Here is a 10,734-nt window from a genome sequence, read left to right on the forward strand (position 1 = left end):
TTGGGTTCTAAATATTATACTGTCGAACATTTTTTGCCCTCTCTCACGCAACTTAATGGAATTAACAGCAATATAAAAATATAGTTTGAGGATTTTGCATCAATGTAATTATATCTAGTTCGAATCTCTGAAGCGGCTCTTGACAATTTTGCACTTAACTTAAACCAGGATCTAGTGTATAATAAACTTTCTTCTGCAGCTAGCTAAGCTCATTTCATTTAAATTCTAATTTGAAAGCAAGAAAAAGCATTAAATACCTTAGAGATTATTTCAAATAACAACTTAACGTCGATAATGAAGGAATCTGAGCATTTCCTACTAAAATATGATAAACTGATCTTCCACCTGTGCCCAAGACTTAATAACCAGGTAAGTTCCAATACGAATGCCAAAGAAGCCACCCATCAGGTAAATATGTAGTCGTGGCTGAGTGGTTAAGGCGACAGACTAGAAATCTGTTGGGATATTCCCGCGCAGGTTCAAATCCTGCCGACTACGAATTTTGGGTTCCCCCAATATTTCATAACACTCAGAAGTTATTTTGCGTGTAAATGACTGAGTTTTGATAACGACTTTCGTTGCAGTGAACTGTGTGAATGGTTTCACAGGTGGAAAAGAGGTGGAATTTGGTTTGAAACTAATAGACATATTTGTTTGCGTTTTTTCCTGCAGGCACAGCAAATCAAACGAATTGATCTAAATTTTAAATACTTCATGTACAGAATTTTTAATATTTTATCCTTTTTACCTGAAGTAGCATAAATTTACGCATTTTGATCCCGTTACCGAATATTTAAAGAAACCTGCTGATTGGTCTTCAACGAAATCCCCCATTGTTACAGGGACCTCTATGTAGGATCTCTATTCTTTATAACCTCACTTTTAATAGATATATGGGATATCTTGTAGTGCACCAATTAACAGAAGTTTCTTAAACTTTAGGTTTTTCATTTAACGCGATCCGGGAATTTATTTTAAATACAGAAAGATAATGAAATGCTTTGTCCATGCGTGGCCCCCACTGGAATTATGACGTCACATGAAACAAAATATAGCGAAAACCAATTTCATATCAATATACAAACACCTTTTATGATATCCGAAACTTACATCTAAATTTAAATCTAGATCACGGGCATTCCATATTTTTAATATTGTAGCTAAGAAGGAACCTTAAACTCATGTTAGACAAGAAACACGAACAGAGTCGATATTAACGACATCGCGGAATAACGTGGCTTTATAAAATAATGCTGAAAAGTGAAAAATCGTACTACAATCTACAAACAACCTTTATTGCCCTACGATCAGGGGTGGTGTAGCAGCTCCAACAAGGTCTCTCCTGATTGGATAACTAGGTTATTGCTAATATTTTAAATATAATTAACTGACATATCGATTGCATACGTACATAAACTTCATTTCTAAGATCAGTAATATCTCGCTCATATTCATACCACGCTATATTATTTCAAACATATTCTTCAAAATGACATGCAGTATTTCTGCTCCCTTGAATGAAAATTTACATATCATATTAAAAACGCCAACGATGACGAATGAAATGATAATTTTTATTAGTAATATTAAGCCGGGGGTTTCTTCGAAGTTTATTGGTTCGCTGCCTTTGCTACCCTGGTTAGAGTCTGAGCCAATAGGAACAACCTTATTGAAGCTGCTACGTACACTACCGACGATCAAATCATACAATAACAATGCACAATTTGCGTTTCTATTGAGAGTGTAAACGAATAAAAATGAAAAGTGGTATACGATAGCGATATTTAAAATATAAAACCAAAAGTGCTTTTCAGCTGCTATTGCATGTAAATCGCATACATGGGGAGAAAGATATATTCCCCATTTTACTCCTAGATTGAAGCGTCCAGAAGATATGTGTGCCCATATTTCCTTTCGTCCAAAGATGTCTGTCTGCATAGTCTGAGTGCGACACTCAATGCTGAAGAGTAACTTTCCTGTTGTTTTGCAGCTATAAACACTTTTAAGCTATTTTATTATACACCCTGCTTAAAATTTTAGTATACACACAACCTATAAAAAAATTTTGCTACAATTTTCCTTAACTTTTTGGTGAGCCAGAGAGACCGAGTAATAACCATTTCTTCTTCATACGTGTTCTCCGCCTATCATTACTAAGTTCCAACTCTATCTCCGGGCATCATCATAACAACTCAACTATAGATAGCACTGAGAAGGTCGGTGTCCGCTTAGCAGCAACTAATAAGGTTCAAATAAAAGTGAGATGAGAGTGAGTGCGCAATGCCTGTAGCCCAGCTGGGTTTATAATGGCGCAAACTTATCGTGATATTGTTTTTCATTGAATCAAGTGGCTTTATAGACAGCTAATAAATAATGTTTACTGCCCTGTGATATGAAGAAGCACATGCAATAGGAATGTTTGGTTTGCGTAGCTATTGAGATCACTAGTGTATAAAAGAATAAAAATAAAGTGAAACGTTGTACGGTATCAATATTTTAAATATAAAAATAGCTAAAATCGTTAATTCAACTGCTTATGTAAATCACATATAGCATCATTCCTTTGTCTTTATAGGGAGGGTCAGGGAGGCTTGTATATGCTTAGTTTTTTCCAAGATTGGAGCGTCCAGTCCATTGTGGGCAATTTAGGAAACGGCTGTGATTTCCTACGTTTCCCTTCGTCTAATGACGTCTTTCATCATAAGTCTGAATGCGTTTGTCGACATGCTAAAGAGCAATCTTGTCAGATTGTTTAACGATGTGGAAAACGACAAGTCTACATGCAAGAGAACACATAAAACGCGATAGTTGCTGAGATCGCCTGCACATTGGTTTGGAGGCTTGGAGCTAAAGACGTTTTCAAGGTATGTTGTTGTACAACTTGTTTAAAATGTTACTATATACACTGTACATAGGGTGTAGTATTATTGAACATTGCCATTATTTTCCTATTATTAACATGAGCTAGAGAGACTGCGTGTGCTAACTATATATTTCTGCTCAGTGTTCTCTCATTACCTAAATTGCTAATTCTATCTCCGGGCATCATCATTAATATTTAGCTGTAAAACATTTGTAGCTAAACTACAGAAGCAGCAAAGATTACGTCATAACATGTAACTGATAAGATTGCAATGAAATAGGAGTCTCAAGACTTGTTTGGGCAGTGCCGGTACTTTAGCTGCACGGATCTATAATGGCGTAAACCGATCTAATATTATTTTTACAGTTTTAAAGAAACAATTTATGTCATGAAAACCTTTGCTATTCTCCTTCTGGCGTTGATCGTTGCCTTTGGTTGCTGCTTAGATGCATCGGGAAGACGGATGAAAAGAAATGAAAGAAGTAAGTTCAAATTAATTCAACAAATTTTGTTATGACTATCTTTATAGTCGCGAAATAATATCAAGCAAGGCATTGTATGATCTTTAAAACTAAACTTACATAAGCGACGAAATATACATATACCATCCTACATCAGCTAGAGCCATTATTTTATAAACAGATTGCTGGCGAGATTACAAATCGTCTCATCGTCACATAAAGATCCAAGGGCGGATACAGGGGTCGTCAAGCGGTCTCGCGACTGACGCAACATTTCGAAAAAGTGATAAAGATTCGACTTTCGAAATAGAGTCCAGTTATCTTTATCTCGCAGTGCATTTGAGAGCTATGTAGTTCCTGCTCCAGTTACTCCAAACCATTATCATGTACGCTATATACACCATTTGAAAATCTTATAATCTTAGTAGTCTAATCTAAGTCATAAAATATAGCTCAGTGAATGTAGTCAAGTCAAATCTTCCAGGGTTTACACAGTGCAGTGACTGACTTCTGGTTCGTGTTGAGCATTATTTCCATGGCAACTGATGAGTTGTCGCAATTTTGACCCATCTCAGAGGCGCAGAAATATATATATATATATACATATTTCAATATGACAACCTTTTTGATAACGACTGTATATATATATATATATATATATATATATATATATATATATATATATATATATATATATATATATATGATGATATTATATCCAATATAATATATTTCGTTGTCCGTACTTGAACAAAGAGTGCTCAATATCGAGGTGTGATAGAGCAATATATTTATATATATATATATATATATATCGATGTCAACCACATCGTCAACTTTCTCGATGTCACCTTCAATTTGCAAGAAGAGAGATATCACCCATACACTTGAACAAAGAGTGCTCAATATCGAGGTGTGATAGAGCAATATATTTATATATATATATATCGATGTCAACCACATCGTCAACTTTCTCGATGTCACCTTCAATTTGCAAGAAGAGAGATATCACCCATACAGAAAGCCAAACAACGACCCTCTTTACATTGACAGCCGCTCCAACCATCCTCCCTCCATCATTAAACAACTTCCGAAATCAGTGAACAAACGAATATCAAGTTTATCATCTGATGAGTCAAGCTTCAACTCAGCCGCGCAATTCTACGAGAATGCTCTCAACTGCAGTAATTATAAAGCCAAACTACATTACGCAATCAATAACGCCAAACCCGACCGTTCATCTACCAATAACCGTAAGAGAAAGATCATCTGGTTCAATCCCCCCTTCAGCAAGAACGTGAAGACGAACGTGGCCCACAATTTTCTGCGATTGATTGACAAGCACTTTCCTAAGACGTCGCGTCTCCACAAAATCTTTAATCGTAATACGGTAAAGGTCAGCTACTCCTGCATGAACAACGTAAAAACCTCAATCTCAAACCACAACCACCGTGTGTTACAAAGACGAAACGAACCATCCAGCGAAAGAAACTGCAACTGTCGAGTCAAAGAAGAATGTCCATTATCAGGAAAATGCTTGTCAGAGAGCGTGGTTTACAAAGCTGAAATTACGCCAACCGACGACGGCGATACGAAAGAATATGTTGGAATGACAGCAGGAAGCTTCAAGAACCGTTTCTCTAACCACAAAAAGTCATTCAACAACGCGCGCTACTCGACAGAAACGGAACTTTCGAAGTATGTTTGGATATTGAAAGAAAGCGAGAGACAATTCTCTATCAAGTGGTCCCTTTTAAAGCAAGTCCCGGCGTGTAGAGCTGGTGGAAAAAGATGTAATCTGTGTTTGGAGGAGAAACTTCATATCCTTGAATTGAGCAAAGACAGAGCGTTGAATAAACGATCGGAATTGTTTGCGAAGTGTAGACACCGCAATAAATTCAGCGCGCAAAAATTCAAAATCGCAAACGCACGCGCAAGTCATCTCAACGCGTCAGCAAACCGTTAGTTATAAAATCATAGTATCCATTCGCCTGAAGATCGCTTTTAAGCGTGAAACACAGTGTAGCGATGAAAATATTTTAAGATTAAATATAAATATAAATATATATATATATATATATATGGGGGGACTGTATATATATATATATATATATATATATATATATATATATATATATATGACATTATATATATATATATATATATATATATATATATATATATATATATATAGTATATATATATATATATATATATATATATATATATATATATATATATATATATATATATATATATATATATATAATACACCCATTTGCAAAAACGTTGGCCGCAGATAGATAGATAGATAGATACTCGAAGTCTAATTAGAATTGCATATGATAACATTTGCATGGGATTTCTATAATATTACACAGCATATGCAATTCTAATTAGATTTCGAGTATCTATCTATCTATCTATCTGCGGCCAACGTTTTTGCAAATGGGTGTATATATATATATATATATTTTAATATATATATATATATATATATATATATATATATATATCTATATATATATATATATATATATATATATATATATACCCATTTGCAAAAACGTTGGCTGCAGATAGATATATACAGGGTGTCCCAAAAAAAGTCCCCGCTATTGAAATGAAGCTTTTGTTGGAATTTGAATGCATGATCAACGCAGTAGTGTGTAAATAGCATATTTATTTGGTTGAGGCATTCAAATAAAGCGTCTTGCTTTCAATTGGGTTTATCATAATATTAAGGCAATCAGATTCGAACAAAGGCTTGATTTCAATAGAGGGGACATTTTTTTGGGACACCCTGTAGATAGATACCTGAAATCTAATTAGAATTGCATATGTTGTGTAATATGATTGAAATCTCATGCAAATGTAATCATATGCAATTCTAATTAGACTTCGAGTATCTATCTATCTATCTATCTATCTGCGGCCAACGTTTTTGCAAATGGGTGTATATATATATATATATATATATATATATATATATATATATATATATATATATATATATATATTAATATTTGAAACGTGTTAAAGTCTTTCTTTTACGGTTTTACCCGATCATTGGAAATGTGAAGCTGTTTTCGAACTTGTATTAAAAGGTTGGGAATGTTTGTTTGCTACTCTCTACTCAAAATCATCGTCCTGTTCTTCTAAAAGCGACAAGCCTAAAACTGTTTTTCTTTTTCAGATAAACTACCCTGCACACAAGAAAACAGTTGTGGGTGCGTTGAGGATTACGAGGATTGTCCGCCATCACTTCCTATTGAGTGCTCGGGGTCAAGAATTTGCCTTTCGGATCCTTATTTTGATTTTCACCCATGTTGTGATTATTATATTTTATTTAGATGATTAATTTGAAGGAACATTAGGAATAATTTATGTGAACTATCATTGTAACTGGTTTATTGGTATTTGGTATAATAAAATTCGTCGCTTCACTTATACCCCTAACGTACTTCCTTGTCAATATACACTGAAATAATTAACATATTGCAGATTGATCACGTCAAGGCTCTGTTTTTCAGTTCACGAGATTCGTAAAACCAAACCAGGAACGTTGCGTAAAAATTTAACTTTTACGCCTCGCCTTCAGAAGTGTAGTCCATTTCTGCGACCCGTAATAGAAAGGAAACTGTGAAATAGTGTATCAAGAAAAAACCCAAAGAAACACAAAAGAGACAGGCTTCTCCTTCGCCCTCTTCCATGCTCTACAAAGTACAAAGAGGGTTGGCGATTGAGGCGTCGATTGTGTTTTTTTCCCCTACGTTTCCTTTTGTCCTATTTGTCGGTTATGTCGTTGTCTGAAGACTTTATATTTGAAATCTTTTCCTGCTGTTTTAATGTCTGAAATATTTTCACCTAAAAGCGTCAATAAACGTATACTCTCGGCATTTAACATTATATATCCTAGTAGCGCAACCAATGACATCACTCACCCTCAGTAGAGTTGGACAAATGAAAGTCATCGTAAAATGTTCGTTTCCTTTCGTCCAATGACGCGTTGTCTATATACATGAGTCTGAGTGCGAGTATGGAAGTATACACATTTGAAGTATGAAATCTATAATTATACATACGAACTTGGCTAACAAGCAATGCGATGCTGTGCAATAGCGAAAACCAATTTTCATATCAATATAAAGAATATACATGCATTTCATATCAATACACTGTTTTGAAGTTTTGCGGTGTCAATATTATTAATATAAAACTAGAATCGCTTATACAACCCTAAAATTATGATAGCATTATTGCTTTAAAATGATGTGCAAAATAATTTGGTTTGCAGGACCTAGATACGTGGTAAGAAAACGTAAAGCGATGTCGTGAACATGAGATCTGGTATAGTGTTAGCGGGCTCCGTCAATAACCGACATGTTGGGAGTAATCTCCCTGATATTTCCATGCAAAGTGTTTTCTGAAGTTAGAAACGACAGGCCGGACAGGGGAAGCATCTAACTCTGCACTTTTGCACTCCCTAACATTGCATTACTGACGCCAATGTACATGTTATTACAAATAATACTAAATAGAAGGCTGGATTTTGCAATTCAATTTTTTCACCGGAACTATAACCGTTTTATCCCATATAATATTGATTTTGTACAATTTGCATGTGTAGAGGTTTCTACAGGAGTGATGTTTTTTAAAATAAGAAAATTAGTAGGAGAGGCAATCAGGCCTTTTTAAAGATAAAAATTTTATATATTTCTCGACTTGCACCGATTAACTCTAGAGGCCGTTCGTTTAAAGGTTTGTTCACACACCGCAATTCCGTCGGGCGGATGATGGCCTTTATTATTAATCCGAGGGACGAAATCATGATGATGAAATCATGGCCAGAAATTGCAGACATGGAATATGCAGATTTCCCTAACAAATTTGCATATCTGTTAAAATATTATTTGCGTTAATTTGCAGATCTATAAATTATATTGCGCATTCTTAAATTTCGCAAAACTGATTTTATAAAATGATTGCTTAATTGCAAAGTCATGCAGGGACGCAGCAATCTCATTAATATTTGGTGTTAAAAAGTAGGCAATGTCTGCTACTCTCTACTCAAAATTATCGTCTTGTTTTTTTAAAGCTGACAAGCCTATAACTACTGTTTTTGCTCATTCTTTTTCAGAGAAGGTACTCTGCAACCGAAAAACCAGTTGCAAGTGCATTCCCGGTAACATGGCATGTCCGCCATCAAGCTCTACTTAAACCCCTGTTACATGGTGCAATTTTTCGCCTCAAAGACACCATGATCACAAGAAGTGTAATTCAGTTCAGCCGTCCGTGGTAGAAAGGAAACTGTATAGTTTATTAAAAGAAAGCCCAAAGAAACACAAAAAAGTCGACAGGCTTCTCCCTAGCCCTTCCCATTTATCATTGAAAGCTATCGCTCAACAAAGAGGGACTTCGACCTGGGCAAGTTTTCACCTTTTTGTCCAGGCTGAAGCATCCAAAAGTTTTCCGATCTATTTTAGGCAACTGGAATATGGATTGTGTTTTTCGTCCAATGCATGACGAGATGAATAACACTGCTAACATTTTGTTAAACTGACTAATTGATATCCGTTAACACAATCTTCATTGACAACTTTTCCAAATTTCCTACAGTCTGAAGATTCAAGAGGAAATTTATTTGAAATTGACCGCCGGAAGCAGACATACTGTAAATAAAAATTGACATGGGCCAAGAAGGTTTGATTGACTACTCCATACTTGCAAAGTAGTATTCACTGCGACGTATTACCATGCATATTCATTGCGGGTTAATTTCCTCACTATACTTTTTCTACCTCCTCCGCCAGTGGCGTAGCCAGATCGATCATTGGTGGGGGGGGGGGTGCATATTCATACATTAGCCGTTCACTCCGAAATGTTATGAACACCTGAGAACGACAACACAATAACCAAATCGAAAAAATCTTAAGAAATGTCGGTCAGACTTCGGTCTGACGTCGGATCAAAGAAAGTACATCGTCACCAAAACTAAGTCCTGCAGCATTGTCAGACAAATGCTGCTCGGCACCATTAATGAAATATGAGCACTGGAAGAGAAAACATTCTGAACAGTTTATGTGATGAACTTATATAAATTATACAAGCACTGTATCAGTATTAAATTATTGCTAGTTAACTATTCATCTTAACCAGAAATTCAGCACATTAATTACCATAAAAGTTCATAATGCCAGGATTTCGCAATCAAAGATGGCTGCCTCGTTATAATAGAATTATATAAAGTACAAGAAAAAAATTACAATTAAAGCAACTTCGGTCTTGCATATTGTGGTTGCGGAGCTTGATTTAAGACAGGCAGGAACTCAGTACTGATATGACATTTTTTTATATTTTTAATTTCAAATTTTGTCTCGTGCTTTATATAATTCTATAATAACAAGGCAGCCATCTTTGATTGCGAAATCCTGGCGTTATGAACTGTTATGGTAATTAATGTACCCAGTGGCGTAGGAAGGGGGGGAGCACTGGGAGCACGTGCCCCCCCCCAAGATTTTTCAAGGGACCAAAAGTGCCCTTTTTGGGAGAAAAAAATGCCTTTTTGGGAAGCGAAAAGAAAGAGAAAAGTATCTATTATTTCCCTATAATCCTTAAGAGAGGGATTTGCGGCCATTTCTGAGGCCTATATCTCATAATTTTCTCGGGGGAGCATGCCCCCGGACCCCCTAACAGTACGAAGCCCAAGAAATACGAAAAATGCTCTGCGGTCGGCGGCCCCTGACTGATCAAACTGTCCCTATATATATATTTTTATCAACCATTTTAACCGTCATTTTATTAATCAAAAGTGCCCCTAGAAGCTGGTGCCCCCCCCAACCTCTGGATGCTTTCTACGCCCTTGAATGTACCGAATTTCTGGTTATGTTTAAAACGATAGCGAACAAATAATCTTTGAGATACATACAGAGTAGTTAGTCATAATAAAAAATATATAACAGTTCACAATGTAAACAAAACGCTTGTTGACATTACGACTGGATATAAACTTTGAACTGTTTATTTGATATATTTAACATTCTCGTATTGCTTTATTAGGGGGCCTACTTCTCTAAACTTATTCATCCGCGGGGACTCCCATAGTGATGAACGGATGGAGCGCCCGAGCACGGGCAGCTGCCCTCTAGTCTTTCCCAACAGGAGCACTGAAGGAAGGGGAGCACTAAATGAAGGGGGAGCAAAGATCTCCTTTTACTCGAGACGATTACATTCTATATCTTCACTAGAAGCAAACATATACTCTCACTAGAAGTGCAACCATCCAAATCTCCCGTCCCTTCGCCCTTGCATCGTTCCGGCGTCATTGTGCCTTCAATGTGTCAAATATTTTGTTGAAGTTGTTTGTCCATGACGTATATACGTATTGTGTTGTACAATCTCGTATTACAA

At 35.9% G+C, this 10,734-nt stretch overlaps 1 long non-coding RNA gene and 1 other non-coding gene across 2 annotated transcripts; both read left to right on the forward strand.

Annotated features, from left to right (window-relative positions):
- The first annotated feature begins 416 nt into the window (after positions 1-416).
- On the forward strand, positions 417-498 carry Trnas-aga. Its single transcript has one exon. It is a non-coding gene; the product is annotated as a tRNA-Ser (tRNA).
- Positions 499-2,799: 2,301 nt separating this feature from the next.
- On the forward strand, positions 2,800-6,687 carry LOC114535200. The gene is made up of 3 exons (XR_003688211.1): positions 2,800-2,864; positions 3,230-3,345; positions 6,521-6,687. It is a non-coding gene; the product is annotated as an uncharacterized LOC114535200 (long non-coding RNA).
- Positions 6,688-10,734: the final 4,047 nt, after the last annotated feature.

This window comes from Dendronephthya gigantea, unplaced genomic scaffold (assembly GCF_004324835.1).
Source record: "Dendronephthya gigantea isolate DGI-Jeju-01 unplaced genomic scaffold, DenGig_1.0 000112F, whole genome shotgun sequence".
Lineage (NCBI taxonomy): Eukaryota > Metazoa > Cnidaria > Anthozoa > Malacalcyonacea > Nephtheidae > Dendronephthya > Dendronephthya gigantea.